General features: G+C 40.3%; 1 protein-coding gene across 10 annotated transcripts in view; it reads right to left on the bottom strand.

The window, feature by feature from the left end:
- The window catches only part of THSD7B (thrombospondin type 1 domain containing 7B), a 528,234-nt gene that overhangs the window by 284,037 nt on the left and 222,153 nt on the right, over positions 1-22,044 (bottom strand). The window lies entirely within an intron of this gene.

Raw genomic sequence — 22,044 nt, 5'->3', positions numbered from 1 at the left:
AGCTTCTCTGTGTGATTTGGAGTCCTTGGGGTTCTTCAGATTCAACACAGGATGCTGCCTTCTACCAAGTCAGATCACTGGTCCATATAGCTTGGCATTGTATGCAATGCTCGGGAGCAGCTCTCCTGGGTTTCAGGAGAAGAATACCATATGGAAGCAGAAGAATGACACCAGACGAGAACAAATCCCCACAAACCCTTGAGCAGTGTTTTGATATGTTGCCCTTGTTACATTAAGTACTCCTGAAGAGTGATCATAAATAAGTCGACAGCATCGCATCTCTTGTAAATGGCTCACTAAGAAGGAATATATGAATGCAAATGCACATGCACACAAAAGAAATGCCCATCAAAACTCCCAAGTCTCTCCCACTTTTATTCCAAATCAGAGTGAATTAATGTACTCAGTGACAACCCTTTGGCTTTGCTATTAGCTACTGAGGCAAACTAAAGACTGACAAATCTGTGTTAACACATTTCTAGGCTTGAGGATAAGGGGTACTTATTTAGCAGAGTTTTCTATTCTTCCTGATAGGCAATTACGGAATGTGGTCCTGGGTGATTTACGGTTGAGGCTTCAGCCTTTAGTGTTGCACAGGATTGCACCTCACCCTTATTACATGCTGCTTAACATTTGCATGCACCTGTAGGAAGCTATCAGATTGAGAGATGGTGTTTTGCTGTCATCAGCATGCGTATGTTATGCAACACTGGTTCTCTTTCCCAACGCTATTTAGGGAAAGTTATGAACTGCTGTCTGAGAATGGTAATGGACCAAATGTGGGCTAGCAATCCAAACTCAATCTGGATGACACAGTTCTCTTGGCCAGTATGCATGCTGATAGAAACTTTACCTGTTTGGGACAGGACTGCATTCCCTTTCAAGGGTCAAGTTTACAGGTCAGGGGTGCTCCTACACTTGGCCTTGCTCCTACATTCTCAAATGGTGGCAGTGTTGACCAGGGGTGCTTCTCCCACTTAAAATGGAGCACACAATTCCACCAACTGATGACTTCAGGCTGATTTCCTCTTGTACTGGTATTCTAATTCATGCTGCCTCTTCTTTTATGAATTGTTTTGAAATGAATGTTGGTCACTACTTTGAGGATTCTTCAGGGAGTGAATTGGCTAGTTGATTAAATTAAAAACTAGGTCACATGAACACTGCATATATTTCCCCTTGGGTTTTTCAATGGAAGCTTTCATGCGCTGGTTTCTTGCTTATACACCATATACCAGTGCAAAATTCACCATCTCTGGAAGTCTAAAGCATCTGGTTTAAATTTCAACTGGAGACTGCTAACTGCTGTGCCCAAAGTATCCCTGGAGGAATTCTAGTGAAATGAATGGCAGTTATGGGAGACTCCCACGTTGATGTTAGATGGTCCTTAAATGTGCAGCAACAGCTTGAGGCATACTGGACGTTTCCACACTCTAAACAGACGAGCCCATAGCCATTACCTGTGGCTCCAGTTACACATATCCTGTATCTTCAATAATTGATATGATGTGAGCATTTCAATTCAAAGAACAGACTGCGCTGAAATGAGATCTGTCTCACTCTGTACGCTAATTGGTATTCTAAGACTAGGAAAGGTGGACAGAGCCCATTAGTCAGGAAAAGGTCTCCCAGGGACTTGAAACTTAAGCACTGAACAGCTGTTTGGCCCTATTAAAAATATCTTATACAACAAAGTGTAAGTTGAAGAAGAACCACAAAGATCTCTTCAGCTAATTGACTTTAAAAAAAAACCCAGAACAAATCTACAACCCATGAAAAACTAAGTTGACTAACTGCTGTACTGTATAATTAGCTCAGTACGCAGAGTATACATTAACCAAAGCTTTGTGTACAACTCTGCTAAGACAGGGGCTAAGTCAGTTTTGAGGATTTGTCTCTTGATCACTTGCCATGGTCTTGAACAATTTTTGTAAAAGACTTGCACAGCATCTGTGCACGATTGGTTTAAAATCACATCCATATATAAAAATACAGTTTGTGTTTACACCAATACCTAGCTATGTTATGCAAGGAAACCTTTCCTGAGGGTTAACTGGCATCATTTCTACTCTCCCAGTTGGGGATTTTGCTTGTTTCTTTTATGACATCTAAAGGCAGCCCTGTTTAGGGAAGCTTCTAATGTTTAATAGGTTATTGTATTTTAGTGTTTTGTTGGGAGTTTTGTTGGGTGGGGTATAAATAATAAATTATTATTATTATTATTATTATTATTATTATTATTTTATTATTTATTATTATTATTATTAGACTTCTCATTTGCACACACACACACACACACACACTGTATTTACATTTTAATTGTTTCATTCTTTTTGTAAATTGCCATGTGAATATGATTGAAGGATTGTATAAAGGAAAACTTAGAACAGGTAAATAAAATCTATTTTGCTGATTATTCTAAGATCTGACCTCACATTGTTAGGTAGGATATAACTCATGATTATACCATACAATACACCAGTACAATTTAGAAAACAAAACACCCACAATCGTGAGGAATCGATCATAGCCAAATTTAGAGATTATCAGTTAAAATCATGATGCAAATTTTTCTCCTATCATGCTTTTAGTCTTCAATGCCCATAAAGCTTCAAACTTCCAAAATGCCCTTGTGTATCCATTTTTCTTTCCATTCAGCAGTCCACAGCACATTTTATACTTATTGTGATTTTTCTACAGGCCCTCTTTCCACCCAGACTCCCTTTGTGTGGCAAATTGCTGTCTCCACCAATTGCAGCTTCACTTCTCAGTTTTTCACTCTACACCCCAAGTCTGCACTGTATCTTTCAGTCAAGTCTGATCTGTATTCTTCCCACTCACCTTGCAAAACCTGTCAACCTTGCACTCTACACAATGTTCTGAATCGTCATGCAAATCTAAACCATCATGGATCACACAGGAACACAACTGGATGTGAACACATGTGAGCAAGTATGAATAGACTAAACACTGTGTTGTGTTCCCTCCCTGCCTACTGGAAAACACATTTATAAGACGTAGCATTCTCTTTCCTATCCCACCGTGAAGACCTGATATGAATGTCTTTTGCACTAACATCAACATCCGTCGGCAATCTAGTCCAGGATCAACAGCAAACCAATACATTCAAGGCTTCCATAGATAAAGTTAAGCTACTAAACCATTAAGCATGATATATCATCATACTGCCATTATACTGCTCTTCCCAACTTTCTATATCTGGATCCATGATTGTTTGTACAGATGAAAACATATAGCAACTTAGATTCTCAATAGTGTAAGTAAGTGAATGCCTTAGAGTTATCACATAAAGACAAATAAAATGCTGATTATATGAACAAGGAAGGCACCACACAATACAAAAAGTATCTCAGTAAAACTGCTTTGGATTGAAAGAGGTAAACCAGTTTAGCAATAGAATTGTAATTTTTCCACTCTATCGGCAGGCCACATCACAAACCATTTTAAAAAGTGTCCTAAGTCTCTAAATCATTTTTCCATGTAGCATGAATTAGTATGCTATTCAAGAATAACAAGTCAAAAGTTGCCTTTGCTTCATTGTGAAACTGGCTGTGTAAGATGTTGTTTTCTACTCCTGATCTATAAATCTGAACAGCCACAAAGCTGAAACACAGCCATCACAGAAAGGTTGAGGGATTAAAACCTGTAAAAATACTGTGTCTTAACAGGAAGGTTATTCTCCTGGGTAGATATGTATTTGGATACCCAAGTAAATTGTCCATTCCACAGCATAATCCTAAAAACCAAGCAGCCCTGAAAAGACTCAAACAATACAGCTATGAAATAGGCTCATTCTCATGCTCACTTGTGCTCTCCTTTCAGTTTTTATGCTAAAATTAAAAAGCCAGAGAGAAAGCCATGCAGGCTTTTGCAAATAAATCTTGCTGCTGACCAAAATAATCAGTCCTAAGTACATTTTAATGGGTTGGTCATTACATTTTCCAGAATGGGAGTGTATAATGGGAACACTAAACAGGCCTATAACTGCCATATGCATTGACAGCATTTGTCTCAATGTGTTATTATCACCAAGGCATAATAATACAAAGCTAAAATGGCATCAAAAAGTATAGGATAGATGTAAAACTGAAAGACATACATTCTCTAAATATACACAAATTGTGAGTTTATATTCTGCGCTTTAAGACAATTTCAGATTGTAACCAATATCTGCGTGCAGTGGATGAATGGACGTGGTATACAACAAACCTTATTCTGGCAAAGGAAATTCTGATTACCATTAAATGCTACCTATATAATGGCAGATGCTGCACATGTGAAAGGCATTCTCTTTCTTGTTCTCCACATTCCAAGTTGGCAATGTTCTTGATCTTACAGCTCAATTGCAGAAGGTAGTCTAGCATCTGTCCTTTGATGCCAACATTTCAGCTTTCTATTTGAGGCACCAATAGACAATGGGAGGTTCCCTATTTCTGCTGTGACGGCAATTCAGCTTTTACATGAATAGCAAAAGGCTTTTAAGGATCTGAATGCAATTAATGAGTGCCCACAAATTTACGAAAATGCAGGAGCTTCCTAAGAAGGCTGGAGAATGACTCCCAAACAGAAGATTGATCTGACTCAATAAAACTGAGACCGTGTTTTAAAGGGACTATTTGAACACGTACATATTAAATTCTTAACTTTTTCTTCAAGTTCACTGTTTTCTACTAGTAGAGGTCTCACTTTAGTAGATCAGTAAGGACCCAAGAAGATCACTCCTCAAGCAGAGCAAAGTTTTATCTTGTCCAGCATCCATTTTCACAGAAGGTAGAGAGAGAAAACAACCTCAGGTGCTACTTCTTATAGTAACAAACTTCTTCTAAGGACCAGCTGGGATGGAACACAGCCAAAGGAGAGGAGGAGCCAAAAGTTGCTAACAGTTTGGCCAGTGGAGTGGCCGTTCACTTTCTCCCTTTGATTTCCCTGGAAATAGAGGGACCTGGTGTGGCTGGTTTTTCAGTTAAGTAGTTGAGAAGGGCAAGTCGGGAAGAATTTTTAAATGGCAGCAGGCAAATATAAACTTGATTATAAAACCTAAATAATATTTCTAATCAGCAGCAGAAGTGGAAACATCAATGCTTTTGGATATTATTGCACTGCCATGATCACTGCAATTTGGGCTGGAGTCTAGAGTACATTTGTTTTCTTTGCCTGTTTTGGTAAAGCCAGTGGCATTGACCCGCTCATGATGCCTTTACCTTTCTACCTTTATGGCATCGAGCGATTGCCAGAGTTCCATTTTCATTACTCCCATCTTTCCATGATTGATACTGATGTCAGCAGGAGGTATAGAAGCCCTTAGGGAGGAGAAGGAAAGCATTAAGTCTGGCCTGCTACAAAAGACCTTTAAATAGCACTGGTTATCCCATGCCATCTGCTTTTGTGACATCTGAACAGGACCTGGGATTAATATGCCGTACATGATAGTGTTCTCTGTTTTGTTCACCGCATACGATACGAGACATTTTACAACCCAAATGTGCACAGATAAATCTCAGCTACAGAACTCTGAAATGCTCTGGCAGCTGCAGGGCTGGCTAAGTCTAATGCCTCAAAAAGACAAAACACCTTGCATACAGCAAGGACATGTGGAACTGTTATCAAGCAATAAGTGGATTTTGCGGTTTACAGGCACTTTATAATCTTGCAAACAATGAGACACGTTCCTTCTTCTCCGCCAACTTGGGGGCATCCCAAACCCTGGCTGTTGCCTGTCAAGGCTTTACAGAGTAGCAGGGCCTCAAACAAGTCCAATGCCATCACACAACAGCAGCGGATCCAGCTTGAGATCCAACAGATCCTAGACTACGCAGCCCCTCCTTAGCTCCAGAGCACTATGCTTGGAGTCTTCCAGTGACTGCTGCCAACAGGGATTCCACCCGTGGCACTTCCACCTGCCCTCATCCTAACCTCCCTCATCCCAGCATAGAGGAAAATGAACATTAAACATTCATGGCACACACACAAAAGGCCTGGTCAAAAGACTCAAAATGTGATATATTTGCACAACAGGTGGTCCCCCCACATTTTTATGGAGTCCATAAACTATGTAGTCTGGTTTTCTAGTTGCTTTCATTTTATTTATACAATCCCAGGCAAGCCAACAAGAAAGACTGTTACCAAGCCAAAAGACATGCTTGGTGGCTCACATATAGCATGGAGGCTACAGATTGTGTAAACCTATTATATATGAAAATAGATTTAAGCTGCCTCAAACTTACCCCCCCCACACACACACACCCCGAGGAGCCCAGGAGGCAAACGACATGTGATAAAACAATAAAATCCATCTTAAAAACTATTATAATACCGATAGAGACTAGGAAATGTCCTAACTTAAAAGACAACCAAGATGACAGCTAATATTCAAGGGGAGGGGAATCCCAAAGTTGCTACAACATTAAAGGCCCAATTCCTACACTGTGTGGAACTAGCTACTTGATACGTTGATAGCTGCAGAAGGCCTTCACCTACAGAGTGTGGAGGTTGGTTGGGTATACAGTGGTACCTCGGGTTACATACGCTTCAGGTTACAGACCCCGCTAATCCAGAAATAGTGCTTCAGGTTAAGAACTTTGCTTCAGGATGAGAACAGAAATCGTGCTCCGGCGGCACGGCAGCAGCAGGAGGCCCCATTAACTAAAGTAGTGCTTCAGGTTAGGAACAGTTTCAGGTTAAGAACAGACCTCCGGAATGAATTAAGTACTTAACCCGAGGTACCACTGTATAAGGAGTGAAACCGTCTTTCAGGCACCTTGGTCCCAAGTTGTATAAGGCTTTAAACACCAAAATCAGCACTTTGAAAATAGCCTAGTAGCTAACTGGCACTGCAAATCTTTCAAGAGTGAGGTGATGCATTGGCAATATCCTGCCCCAGTGAGCAGTCCAGCTGCCGCATTTTGCACCAGCTACAGCTTCTGCACCAACCTCAAGGGCAACCCAAAATGCAGCACACCCAAATACAGATGGATGTTACCAAAGCATGGATGACAGCGGTCCAGCTACCCTGGTGCAGATATGGTGGTAGCTGTCTTCCCACCTGTAGCTGGCAGAAGGCTCTCCTAGCCACTGAGGTCATCTGGGTCTCTAGTGATAAAGATGGATCCAGGAGAAGCCCTGGATTATGAACCTGCTCTTTCAAGGGAAGGATGACCCCCTTCCAAAGCAGGAAATTGACCAATTACCTGGACTAGGGAACCACCCACAATCCCACCATTTTGCCAAGATTCAGAGTCAGTTTATTGTCCCCCATCCAGCTCACTGCTGAATTCAGGCACCAGTCCAGAGCTTGCACAGCCTCTCCTGATTCAGATGTTACAGGAAAGCAGAACTGGATATCATCAGCAATTGAGAGCACCTCACCCCATGTTCTTCTACATAGCAAGATTTCTTAATCTGCCTTTTCTACTTTGGATGGCTGTTTCAGGACAGTCGTACAGGCTTGAAAATCCTCCCAATCAGTGCTGTGTGGTGTAACTAATTTCTTAGGATACAACAGAGCAAAATGATCTGTGATTGTCCCCTTTCTTTTCTTTTTTTCATAAAAAGGAAAAAGAAAAGCATGTCTAAACTTCCCATCCTTCTTTTCCTTAATGAAACTGTTATTGATTTTTCATCCCGGCAAATCAGTGCCTTAGAGCAATTTCTTTTAGCTGCAGGTTCTCACATTTAATTTGTAATGTATGCCTTAAAGGAGAGGACATCAATAGCATCTCCAGGGAAGCAATGGAAGGGTGTTTCTTGTATTATTAGAAGTGGATGAAATTGTACATGAAATTTCAGCCATCAGAGTAAAAAAAAAAACCAGATCAAAACAAGTAATTAATTAAAGTAATATTTTCCACATAACCCCCCCACGAATTTGAAGAGAGAATTGGGTCAGATACACACCACACTTTGAAATGCATAGAAATGTTAAAGCAAGCAGAGCATCAAATGATTTCCTCCATCTACATTTTTTGTATAAGATGTCAGTGTATGAAACTGCACAAATGATCAGCATCAAGAATTTAGCAACATACACCAAGAGGGGGAAAACATTCTCTTCCCAAGTTTCTAAGAGCTGCAATCCTAACCCCATTTATTAGGGGGTAGGTCCCCACTTAATTCAATAGGACTTACTTCTGAGTAGACACGGTTAGGCGTGAGCTGTTGCACACTAAAGAAAAAATCCTGTTGACGATTTTTTATGTTCATGTGACAGCTCATCGATAAGGACATGAGATTTATTTAGCCCATGGGACACTGTGAGCCATTTTGCATGAATCAGGAATGGTGAAAAGACAGGGGACTCAGCTAGACTGGTAAAGAAAAAGCGATTTATATGTGTTGTATATGCGATATAACCTTGTGCCACCAGATGGCGATGTGGAGTCCTGCTTTTCTCTACTTGGTTTCCTGTTTAAATTTACAACACTTTAAACTGAAATGCTTCTTTCCAGCCAGGGTTAAAAAAAACAACCACAAAACAAGTTTCTCCATGCTATTACATAGTGGCAGATGAAATTGACTTATTATGTTTCAATTAGAATGTTCTGCTGAGGCTCACATAGTTAACCATGGGTCACTGGTGTTAATACTGAAACTGTCGCTTAAGTTAAAAGTGCTTTTATTTAATTATTCTGTTACTAGTTCTAAATAGAGAGTGCAGTCACTTAGTTCAGCTGACCAGAGAACAAGCTAAGATTTAGGACTTTCAAAAAAAAAAGCAGTACAGGACACAGTGGAGTTCCAACAACCTTGTTGTGAAGGCAAAGGTCAACTGGAAAAAGAAGCATTTTTTAATAATCCTTCCTCTGCCTAGGAGGAGGCAATCTGGATGAGGGGAACCATGCCAGATCTGGAAGGCTCTTCCCTGAGAAGCTGTAGTTACACAGTTCCCCAAAGGGAAAGAAGTCAGTAGATCTTGAGAGCAGTCCTTTTATTTTATTTTCTACCAAGAGGCTTAAGTTATGCAGCTCAAAGCATGGGACATTGAAGAGCTTCTCCTGATACATACATATACACGTGCACAAATAATGTGTAACACAAGTACAAAGAAAATGATTTAGTATTATTGTTTTCATAAAAGATGAAAAGGAAAAGGGGATTGTTTTCTAGTGTCTATGAGTATTTAATTATTGCTATGATACAGCAACGTTTTCATTTTGTAGTATATATTTGCATATGTTTGCATATATTCATATATATACATTCTTATATTGTAGTATATATCTGCATATGTTTGCAGATACAGATACACACACACACACAGAGGTGTATTGCATATATTCTTATATGCAAAACCATGGTTTAGGAAGAAGAAGAAGAAGAAGAAAAAGCCTCGGTGAATCTTCATCTTGCACATGGCACTGTAAGCATATAGCACCTGTGTGCATACAGGTATCTGTGAATAAAGCCCCAGATATTTTGCAGATGAAATAGTGCTTTTACTTTCATTCCTATGATCTTTCAGAGAAGGCCTAGAGGGAATCCCATTAGTAACAGGCCAGTTGGGTGCTATCAGTTATCAGCCACCTCATATGCGCTGCAGCTGTTCACTAGTCCCCCCCCCCCCCGCACACTTATAAATGTACCTCAAATCTGATTTGGGACCTTGTGTGCTGTAATGATTAAATCATTGTGAGGGCTCCAAAAGCTGGTCTACCCCTCCCAGAATCAATCAAGGACAAACTAATGAGAATATCAGCAAAGGTGAAGATATTCACCTGGCAACTTTTTAATTTGCGGTACATACATCCTTTTGCTGTTTCCACAGCAAGTATGAGGATAAATGCTGATGGAGATGACATTAAAAGTAGAAAAATCCCAAGATTAGCTTTTATTATTTATGGTAATAGTGCAAAATTCATGTACAGGTGTGGCAACACCATCCCTTGAGACTTTAAGAAGTACGTACAGATGCTGTTTTTCAGAAAGATCCATTTGCAGGGGACAGCTTTAATCCCTTATCTTCCTCAAAAGCCCAATTTATTCCAGTGTCATAGGCTTGTTATCCTCAAATATCATTCATCCACCGTCTGTGCATTTTCAGAAGGTATTCTAGTAAAGGTCAGCAGTCAAACGCCCATCAATACACACTAAAGAGGTGAAAATGTTAAGTACTGGAGCTACCCTAGTACACCTTCATTGCTAAACTTCCTAAATTGTATTCTGATTTCACATAACTTTCTAGGAGGGCAAAAACTAGGCCCCGCTTGAGAGCCAGCAGGCCAAACATAGGGCACCAACTATTTAGGGTACTAAATAGTTGCATTGGAGGGAGCAAACACAATGAGCCCCACTAGTGCAATGGGATTTCTCTCATCTCCTCCCCTGGTGTGTGTCCCGCCCCTTCCAAATCAGCTGGGGGGGGGGTTCTGAAGAACCCCCAGAGTAGCATGCAGGGTGAGGAGACAGGGACTATCATTCTGTCTGGCGAGCAGAAATGCTTGTGCTGATGGAGCAATCATAACAGCATTATGTTGGATTACACTCCATATATCATCGTCTGACAGATAACCCCCATTTCACTAGTCCCAGGCAGACATTAAAATGGGAGGAAGCCTAAATTTCTGGTGAGACTCATTTCATGGATAGTGGGTTGAAATATGATTGCTGGCTGATTAGTTATGCAGACCTGCAATACAGCAGTGGTAAATGTGGAAAGAACAGAAGTAATCCTGAAGATGCTGACATAATTTGACTAGCTGGGAACCATAGGGGTATATTAAAGCAAGCTCCTCATATTTTTCCCCCCCTCTTCTCTCCCATCACCATGTCCCCCTTTCTGCCCAACCTCTCTCTTTCGCCTACAGTCCAATATCATTACCTCTCTGGCTACATTCTTCCTGCTTTGCTCAATTGTTCACACTCATGCAGTTTTAATCTCCTATTGTGTCTTGGCTGAACCAAAGGTTGTTGTTTTTCCTACTTTTATGGCCTACATTTAGATGCCAAGGGTTTCTCCAGCTGCCATGTCTAAAATTTTTGTTTTGTACCTTCATTCATCCTGCTAATCTACATGAAGCATTTTCTTTTTCTGTTGCAGGTTGAAAGACAGCAGGGTGTGGGATTTTTCTAGTATACTGCCAAGACTGTCACAAGTATGACTCTCTGCCTACTGGACAGAAATTGTAAATTTGTATTCAGTGCAATGAGCTCTTGGGTCATTCCCTCATGGTCAAGGTGGCTGAGAGAGGCAGAGAGGCTGGCAGACAAGACCTCTGGGGGTGTGATAACTGCATTCCAATACAAGGATGATAGTTCCCCTCTTGCCATGAAGTATGAGGGTCTAGAGGGAGGTAGACAGACAGAAGACAAAGAAAGACAGAAATAATCCCTTAGAAGGGGCCCACTACTTGGGAGATGAACAGTTATCCCTTTGCACCTAGAATACTCCTCCTGAGGAAAGGGAAGATCCTTGTAGTGGGTGATTCAATCATTAGCGACTTTGATAGCTAGGTGTGTGGTGGGTGTGCAGCTTGCAGAAGGTCCTGGAGAGCCAGCTAAGTAGGATGTTGAAAGCTAAGATCTTCAACATGACTTTCTCTGAAATGCTACAGTTTCCATGCACAGGGCCACCTAGACAGGTTCCCTGCACAATGCCAACTAGAAAGACTCAGCTGTGTAGTCTGAATGATATAGTAGTGTCGGGAGAAGGGTTTGACTTTGTTAAGACACAGTGGGATGTGGTTAGGCGCTGGGTCTGTACAAAAGGAATGGGCTCCACTTGAGCCAGATGGAACTAGACTGCTTGCCCTTAAAATAAAAAGGTGGAGAGTCAAGCTTCTAAAGAGCCAGCAGGCGATCAGGAGCATGCTGTTCAGAACAATTCAACTCCCAGGGATAAGCAGGGAGATGTTAATGATTGTTCAAAGGAGGGGAGGTAGAATTAAGCACTGAGAGTGCAGGGACATATGTTCGTATTTCAAGGACACCAAAGCACCGTAGGCTAGTCCAGGAATACTGAAGACATTTGAAGAGAGAGATACCATACGTGTTTGTTGGTTAGAGCTAGAAGCCTCAAAGCCAGACTTTCTCAACCTGTGGGTCCCCAGATGTTGTTGAATTACAACTCCCATCACCCCTAGCTAGCAAGACCAGAGCTCAGGGATGATGGGAGTTAGTACAGTCATACCTTGGTTCTTGAACGTAATCTGTTCCAGAAGTCTGTTCAACTTCCAAAAACGTTCAGAAACCAAGGCACAGCTTCCGATTGGCTGCAGGAGCTTCCTGCACTCAATTGGAAGCCATGGAAGTCACGTCGGACATTCAGCTTCCAAAAAAAGTTTGCAAACCGGAACACTCACTTCCAGGTTTGTGGCATTTGAGAGCCAAAACGTTTGAGTCACAAAGTGTTTGAGAACCAAGGTACGGCTGTAGAATAGAAATAACCAGTGTGGCATGTTTCTCTCTACAGGAAGGACAGGGAAGGCTGGAGGTGGCCTTGCTCTGTACATCAAAAGGAGAAACACAGAAATACCCAAGGGAAAAGACTCCCCCTACCTCCCACTGGAAAGTTATTCATGAGGAAATGCAGCCCTAAGGCTGAAAAAGGTTCCCTATCCTTGTTCTAGAAAAAGAAGTCTAAAGCCCCACCAGGGCTTGTTTCATGATTGCATAGGTCCTTTCCCAACCGTGTAGAAGCACTGTTTCACTTTCCCAAGTAGGGTTGAAAACAGTGATAGTGTCTTTTCCCTATTGTGGACTTTAATAATACATTTGTTATAAGATTAAACCCAAATGTTGTTTGTAAAAATGTGGTGCAAAATACTGCGTATCTGACCCTTGAGTTAGGAAATAGACGTAAGATGGATTCAAACCAGTAAGGTGCCTATTACATGTATGCTCTCAAGCCAACAAGGTGCCCCCAATTTTAAGCGCAATCCAACCTTTGTTGCCTTTGGTAGGGCAAATTATACAGTAACCTGGTGAAAATTGCAGCCTGAATAATTTTCTTTTGTTATTTAATTAAGAGCATCTTATATTTAACATTCCCAAAATGTCCCCTTTAGAATAATATATTATATACCTTGACAGATTAATTAGTTAAAAGCAAGACAGTTAATTGATAAAAAATAAACCTTAATCAGTCCCACTGAAAATCAATTTGTGCTCCATCAGCTGCTGCTAAGCGACTGTGGAGAATACAAAGATCCAGAAAAAACCCCACATCTTATCTATGAACCACAGTAGCCCTGCCGCTCAGGCCTCAAATCATATCAATGGAGTTGGAACAGAACAGTTTGAAAATTGACTGGACGGTGTCAAGAACATGAGCTGCTTGGATTTGGAAATGGTACAAATAACAACATGCATTTCGTCATGAGTTCAGAAATTATACACAGGAAAAAAACACCTAAAATGCATTGCTTACCAATTTCTGTGTAATACCACACACCCCAGTAAAGCTTAACAGATGGAAAGCTGGTTAGAATAGTTTTTAAAGATTTTAATTACCTCTATATATTTTTAAATTTTCTGATGGTATTCTGCCATTTTCTAATAGAGCCAACTACTATGGAAAGAAATGTATAATTAATGCACATTACTAATTTAATTATGGAATCTTCCATACGCATAAAATGTCATAACTAAAGACAGTGATGTCTCAGGGCTTCCAAGGGACTAGAAGCAAAAATGATTTGCCCTATTAAGAAGGCATATAAAATGACACATAGAACCATTTCTGAAGGATCAAAAGAGAATGGACTTTAACCTTGTTACTGGTCTGGAATTTAATGTTGCCTGACATTAACTTCACACTGAGGAAAGTTGAGAATGTTTCTTGACTAGGCTAAACTTGGGGAAAATAATAATGGATTTTGGAAACTTATGTGAGGATTATAGTTCCATAATGTATTCCATATAAATGAAATTGTCAGGCAAAATATAGATTAGATTAATAGTAATATATGATAAGCTATCGTGGGAAGATGCAGTTTAACGGCAAGATTATCACCAGCCACTGCTATCTAGATGCCTTAGCTTGCTGAAACTAATCAATTTTTTTCTCATTATGCAAAAATATGACTAATAAAATCTAAAAAGGAAATATGAAAACATACTATTTGAGATGATAATCTAAGACTGTGTGTTATTGTGGTGAGGCAGAAGGGCACAGATGAAGGCAAAGAGCAAAGGCAGTCCAAAGACAGAGAGGGGTCTACTGGTAAGCTCCCAATTTGCTACCTGGTTAGGTTCAAGGTTCCTGTGCTTAATTCTAAACAACTTGGGCCCAAAGTACATTAGCCTGATTGCTTATCATCTATCCTTGATAACTGACATGTCCTTACGGGGCACTTTCAGTGATTCCCCCATGATGTTGAATTGCAGCTGGCCTTCACCAAGAACCAAGCTTTTGGTGTGGCAGGCCCTGCCCTGTGGGGCTCCTTGCCAACAGAAGTCCTTCAGGATTTACTTTCTGCCTCCTTTCAGATACCTTTAAAAATCTGTGCCATTCAGGCAGGCCTTTGGGATGGTTTTTTTTTTAAAGCAATCAGTCTTTATTGATGTCATAGTAGGGGTTTTTTTTAATATGTTGTATACCGCTTGTTTATGAAAGCGCAGTAAATATATACTTAAATACAAAAAGTAATAGGCCATTGAATGATTTGCAAGGGTTTCTTTTTTAAACCAGAAATTTTAAAAAAAATACCGAAAAAAGCAAAAGTGGGTTGTGGAAGAATCTGCAATAACTAAAGCTGAGGTGAGTATCCCTGGCCCCTTTCACAGAACCCGTTTGTTGCCCACAGAAGTTGGCAGGATATTGAGTAAAATTACTGGGCATGGGGACAAATTCTAAGCATTTAGAGGTGGGGCTTACCATTCCAGACCACATAGCTAAGGATTTCTCTTTTAACCCATACACACAAAGCTTAGTTGCTGTGTGAACAGTCCAGCACGTTCCTTCCTACTTCCTACTTCAGGGGTAGTGAACCTTTTTTTACTTCAAGGGCCACATTCCTCCTGGGCAATATTCCAAGGACCATTTGGCAGTGGTGGTGGGAAGGACCAGAGGCAAAAGTGAACAGAGTGACAAATGTTGTTGTTGTTTTTATCTTTGTCCAGTAGCCTATTTTTTTATTCACCCTCACATGCCCCCCCCCTCTGTTCTCCACCCAGATAAGCAAGCAATATCAGAATTCAAGGACACATTCTAGTCATTCAAAAAAGCTGGGTTGCAAAGCAGGACCAACGAAGGAGGTTTCCAAGGGCCAGACAGCTGTTTGAAGGACCATATTTGGGTGGCCCAGGCCTAAGGGGTCCCCCATCTGATTTATTGTACTGTTAAAACTAGAATTTGTGGGAGAAGGTACTGGAGAAAAGCTAGGCTTTACTCTGCCTGGTTCAATGGTACAAGCTGACACAACTAAACTGTAGCACAGGCTGATGCTGGGCTGCCTCCCTCCCTCCAAAACATCATCCTTACAAGAATGCTGATTCACAGGCATTTCAACTGATCTTCAGACACAGCAATATTATTGAGCAATTAGCCTTGGGTTATCCATATAAATCATTCAACAAATATACTTCAATGCTTAGGTCAGCTCTGAAGGCACTCACTCTAGTTTCGCTGGCAGTTTCCAGTACAGCAGAACCTCTATTGTGTTGTGTTGTGTTGTGTGTGTGTGTTTTAGAATGATTCAGCATAAACTCACGAAAAAACTACCATCCAGAAATGAAACCTCTCTCATTGTTGAGTAGGCAAAAGCTAAACGTTTCATATGTTGACTTGATGAATAATATTTGTGTGCGGATCCTTTTCCCGAAAAACAGTCGGGGAGCAAGTTGTGTTAAGCTTTCTTGCTGCAAGGATGTCAGCACCCTTTTCGTGGTGTTCCGATTGGATTCTCTTTGAACATATGCCCTTTCAAGTGAAATTAATCAATCTCTTTATCGCTCCCGCAGCATCTGGAGCTATAATCATTACCCAACTGCTGAGAAAGAAATGAAACCACTAATCGCATAGGGAGTAGGGCTTACTGTTCGGAGCAGGAAAGTTTTTTATTAAGTTCTAATTTGAAAAGTGATTTTTCATGACCAGCCTTCCAAGACACAGGGCATAAAAGGAAACTCTGCTTCAGCAAAGCCTGCGAGTTTCTGCCCAGTATACATATTCCAAACTGTGATAAAGTGAAACACTTTTAATTATGCTTTTTAAAAAAGAAAAAAAATGTACATTTGAATGTAATAATCATACATTATAATCCAGTGAAAGTGAATCATCTTTCTTTCTTTCTTTCTTTCTTTCTTTCTTTCTTTCTTTCTTTCTTGCATCCCATTGAATTCAGTGGGAGAGATTTCAGGGCATTCTTACAAATCAGTTCTATTAAAGTCACAAAGCTTAACTTTGGTTGAATCGCACTGCAGTGGCACACAGAGGGATGCTGAGGAAAATTAGCCCTACTAAAATCACCCATCACTGTTGCTATCTATAATTTTGTTTAAAATGCTAAGCAGGGGTATTTTGAATTGTGGGGTGGGGGGAATGTGTATATGGATCTGTTCAGTTGCAATCAATCTGGACATATTAAGATATTAAGCCATTAATGAATGTCTGTCAGGTGCTGTGCTCTGAATATCTATAACTGTGGAAATATTAAACACACACACACAGTAAAATAAATATCTCAGAGGGTTTTTTTAAAACAACCTCATAAAACCTCACAGTGAAGAATATATTAAGAAGTGCAAAGATGTACCGTTAAGAGCCATGGTGGCTAATGCAGAAGGCTGGAAGACCACCAGTAGGTGGAGACAGGACCAATGACTGACAAAGCTCACACTGTGAGTAGCTGAATGGAAGGCAGCAGCCAGGTGAGGACTAAGTACAGACTGAAGTTGGTGGGACATTGCCTCCATTTGCCCTAATGGACCAGTTTCCAGTGGGTAAGAACATGTTAAGAGCTAGGTAATAGGGTGGGTACAGAATTTCTGTTAGCTGGTGACTTTAGAGGTATGGCAGGAGTGGGTGAGGAACCCGTGGCCTTTCAGATTTTGCCAGACTACAACCCATGGTGGCTGGGGTTGGTGAGATTTGGGGTCCAACAACACCACGTGTTACCCTATCCCTGATGAATGCAATACATTTCGGATGACCAAAACTTGTTGTTGATGTTGTTTTTCTTTTAAGACCATGACCAGATGGTGTTTTGCCCTTTGGAAACTGTATGAATTATAAGACATAATTAACACCAAATGTTGGGTCACAGATAGAAGGGAGAGGACAGCAGTTTCAAGATGTGGCAGATGTGATCATACTAGAAGGAACAAAGGCATGTAACATAAAAGAAAACTATAAACATTGACAATGCTACTTTTATTAATTGATATAACTTTTTTTTTTACCAAAACGATATAACCACACGATCCCATAGTCACTGCAGTAAAACATTATGCTAAATGCTGGGAGAGCATTTCTCACATCAGCTTTGGTGGAAAAACGGAGTAAGTAAATATTTGGTTTAATTTGGCTACCTATATTAGAATTAAATGAGGAAGGCAAGTCATAGCCACACAAAAATGGATAAACAAGGCTCACTCACCATAAATTAATGCATTTATTTAATGATCAGCAAGAAAAATAACACTTCTGTGAGATTTCTAATATTAAATTGATTTTTTTCAACTTTTGGAAATGATGGATTTTAATGTTGACAAAAAAGTGGGAAAATCTGACTAATAAAGCCACATAAGCAATGGATGTAAAAACTATTTAAAAATTGCAATGAAAGTTGCAACAGTATAGACTAAATCAGGTTTTAAAAGCTCCAGAAAATAAAAATTTTGCTGGTATTGTTGTTTTTCCTATTCTTATTTGTATTGTTGTTATTACTGCCTGCTCTTTGACAGGACTTCCACTGGCGGGGCTCATTAGGTGAATCCTTCCCAAAGTATTTATTTTGGCATCGCTCTAAGCAACATGGTGAAGCGCTTGTAATCAGAGACAGCTCCAGCATTATTCAGAGGAAGCTTAACCCCAGTATCATTTATCTAAGGAAAGCCCCAGTGGTTCACACCGAAGATCATCCCCAGAGTGGCTGCTGCATAAGGTAATTTCTCACAATAACTGATATGCATAATGGATCATGTAACTGCAAGTCTAATCAGTCCCTGGAATATGTGCTACATCTACTGCAAGTAGATGTCCTTCTTTCACAGAAATTAAGGCGCAGCCTCCAGCAAACATGTTCTCCTGTAATTGGATTAAGTCTAAATTTATAGTTTCTAGGATAGAACCACTACCTTTCCTGCAGTGGACACTGACTGGCTCAGAGATCTCTTGTGATCCCCCAGCGAAAAAATCCTATTGTGGTGTTTCATGGCAGTTCACTGCCTCTGCCCTTTGCCATGTATTGTCCCTCAACCGGGCCTGTCCTGAATGAGATTACTCTGTGTGTCAGATCCCATGTTCATCAGGAAGCTCTGTGGTCCTCATATGCTGATCCACACCACTCTTTTTATGAATGGCTTCGGGAAAAATATTTCTTTTCCTTAGCTAGATTCCTCACCCTTACCCTGCTTTCACCCTTTCCCTGCTTCTAAACTATATCTAGCTGGGATCCTTGCAGAAAAATGCAAACCATTATCTCCCCAAAATAAAAGCATTTAGTACTCTCAAACTTTATTGGCGATTTCTGAGAAACATATTGGGTGGGTGTGTTTATTATGTATTTTGTGTTTTATTTTGTGTTTTTATGTTGTGAAGTGTGGTATACAAATTTAATACACAATAAAAAATAACAATAACAAAATAACAATTTAAAAAAACCCATGTCACTCTTTGTTGAGCATTTTGTGTAAATAAATATTCAAAGCATAGGAAAATCCTCCAAGCAAGCTTCTGTTAATTTATCCTAAAATAAGGATAGTACTTACAAAATAATTATGTCCAGTACAATAACATTTGTTGCATGCAACCATATCCATTAAAGACCTGCAAAATAATGTCTGTCCTTATTATCTATAATTCAATTATCAGTGAGGAAAAGGAACCAAATGCTATATTCTGTTTTGTTTCCCTTAACATACTTTTCCATGTTTACCCCAATACTTCTTCTATTTAGAAATCAGAAACCGGTATGTTCCTCACAAGTGTTTTGATCACAAATACCACCAACAGAAATAGAGATTAGCTCATTTTCAATGGCATTTTAAGAATCTTTAAAACTTCTGAGGTATTTCATATAATCAATGAAGGCATACCTGCAAAGGTCAAAATATTTCCAGGAGAAGCACCCAAAGAGGGTGTTCACTTTCTTATGAACAACAATGCACATCTCTAAACACTTTCAGTTCACAATAGAAATGTAACAATGAACATGAGAAACTTCACTTACTCTGAAATTATATCTTGAAACATTCCCCCCCAAGCTACTTCATGAGATCAGCACTCCATATCTCTGCTGAATGTGCTATGCTCTGAGAAAAATATGTAACACAGCTATTTTTCTTTCTTAAAATTTTCACTAAGTGAATATAAGTGACAATAATATCTATTTTTAGAATGCTCCAAATTGCATTAGGTGATTTCTTATGTAATCTAATTTCAACATCTTCCAAGTTTTAAAATTTATCACAATGTGCTTACAATGCTTCTGTTTAACTGTGATATAAAGTCAAGGCTACAAACCTAAGCATGCTTACTTATTGCTTGTTGCATTCCAGTGTGCTCATTACAGCCTGAGTCCAAGAAAGCAGCTGCAGAGCCTGAATCTTTGCATTTTCCACAGGGAAAAGGAAACTACCAATTCAAAACCGAGCATGGAAATCAGGAGCCAAATAATAACAATCATGTTAATAATTGTCTCATTCACATGACTGAAAGTGACATTAAGGAAAACAGGCAGATGATTCCTATTTTCTACTGCATATTGCTATATGTATATATTAGAATTGAATCAATTGGCCCACAAGATAGTTAAACTTTGGCCCCATGCATTCTCCTTTCTGTGCAATAAAAATACACGGAGTAAACCTGATTAGGTGGAACTGACCACTCTTCTCAACATAAAAAGGTGATGGTTTGGACTTTCAGCTATGATGCTGCCAAAATGAACTCTGTGATGGGCTTCCCTTGAAGATGTTCTGGAAACTGCAACTGGTGCAGAATATGCAGCCTTTAGAAAATTGACCTGTGTGCACTGGCGGAGGAAGAGGAGTGCGGGGGGGAGTGCACCGCCCCTGGCAGTGCGATCCCGGTGCGGTGCCATCGTGGCTGCTCCCCCCCGCCCGTGCTGGGTGCCACTCCCCTGCAAGCAGCATGTCATGCCCCAGGACATGCGCAATGCCCCCAAGACGCACGCCAGCCCCGCCCTCGCCTGCTCTCCACCCCCTGCCCCCCTGGTGCAGCTCCGCCACTGCCTGTGTGTCTACACAGTCATGTAACGTCTAGTTTGTGGAGCCTGCACTGGCTGTTTCTATGCCACCAGGACAAATTTATGGTGTTGGTATTGACCTCATTGTCTTGAACCCTGGTATTTGACAGAACACTTTCCCCATATCAGCTGACCTGGGCTCTGCGGTCAGAAGAGGGATCTTTCTCACTCTCTGGGTTGCCCCCCCCCCCAGGTAGGGACATGGGGTCAGGAATCCTATGTAATTTGCAGTGTGGAATTCTCCCCCACTCGAGGCAACCAGTGCTCCAAATCTGCAAAGGTTTGGACTCTGGATTAAAACATGCTTGTTGGAATTTCACTTAAGCTAGTCAAGTTTTTTGGGGAGGGTGTTATGTAGGAACTGCTACTATTTGTTGTGATTGTTCTATCATATTTTTATGATTTTAGTGGTATTTTATTCTTGTGTTATTGAGCTGTATCTGATTATGTCATACTCAGAGAAGACATAATTATATATAAACATACCCTTGGGGAAGGCTCAGGCAAAGTTTTCTTCTTCTTCTAAACCAACAAGTGATGAACTTATTGTTTAAACTGTCAGAGGTAAGCAAAGAAAGGTGGCCTTGAGAAATCCCAATAAGACTGCTTTTGCATTTGCTACTTGTTGGACAAGACAGGCAAGGTTAGTGAAATATACGTTATGCCTTTTTTGAATGAAAAAAGAATGAGATGCATAGTCTGTTACACATATTTATCTTTAAGGCATCTTTTAGGTGTGATATAATTTGGGACATCAAGTTAAGATACTACAGTAAAAAAGAATAGTGGTCAGTCTTACATCTCTTTAAGATTTTGTTGGATATATTTGTTCCCCTTGCCTCCAGTCCCTTGAAATTTTTTGAATGAAGTCCCAGGGATGGTGAACATGTGGCACTCCAGATATAACAAGGCATTTGAACCTACAGAAACCCAAACTTGTGGGGTGGAGGGAGAAAGAAACCACCACTTTGTCTTGGCATAAACCCAGAATGACTTTGAAGAGCTATGCTTGATTAACTACTAAAACTCAAATTATGGGCTGATTGCTTCAGGGAATGACCACTTCCCCTTGTACAACTTGCAGATGTAGACTAATTCCTGCTCTGTTCATGTGCAAAAATCGGTCACTCTGCCAAAGAAATGCATGAATTTAAATTTGTCCAAACCTCTCTCCTCTGGTCTTCCTTCAAGTTGTACATAGTAGTCCTTAACTACTGTAGGCCCACCTAGCAGGTTAAATTTGAAAGTTTTTTTATTTTTATCTTATGCATCTTTGAAACTATTCATCTTTTTTCCTCTACAGCTTCAAGTAAAATGTGCAGTACGGCCCCCTGGAATTATACCAGAATACAGGTGGGGAAAATGTGTAGGGGTATCTTCATACTCCCATGCCAATTTTTTTTTAAAAAAAAATGCATGTGGAAAGCTAGTCTATCAAGAAGATGGCATCTAGCCCCACACTTACTAATTTGTTTTTACATGAAGAAAGATTTATACTCAGAGGAGTCAACTTCATCTATGTTCTGAAGAGCTTGAACCACCTGATATTCTGAAAAGGCAGTTTGGCTCAATGTATCTAAGTTAGGGATTCCCAAATCATGATCCACAAGCTTCATTCAGGTGCTCTGCTGCACACCTGTGAAGAACAGCAGGAGCATTG

The sequence above is a fragment of the Podarcis melisellensis genome (assembly GCF_964234715.1).
Source record: "Podarcis melisellensis genome assembly, chromosome: 1".
NCBI lineage: Eukaryota > Metazoa > Chordata > Lepidosauria > Squamata > Lacertidae > Podarcis > Podarcis melisellensis.
The sequence above is the reverse complement of the archived record's forward strand: the minus strand, read 5'-3'. Positions and strand labels throughout refer to the sequence as shown.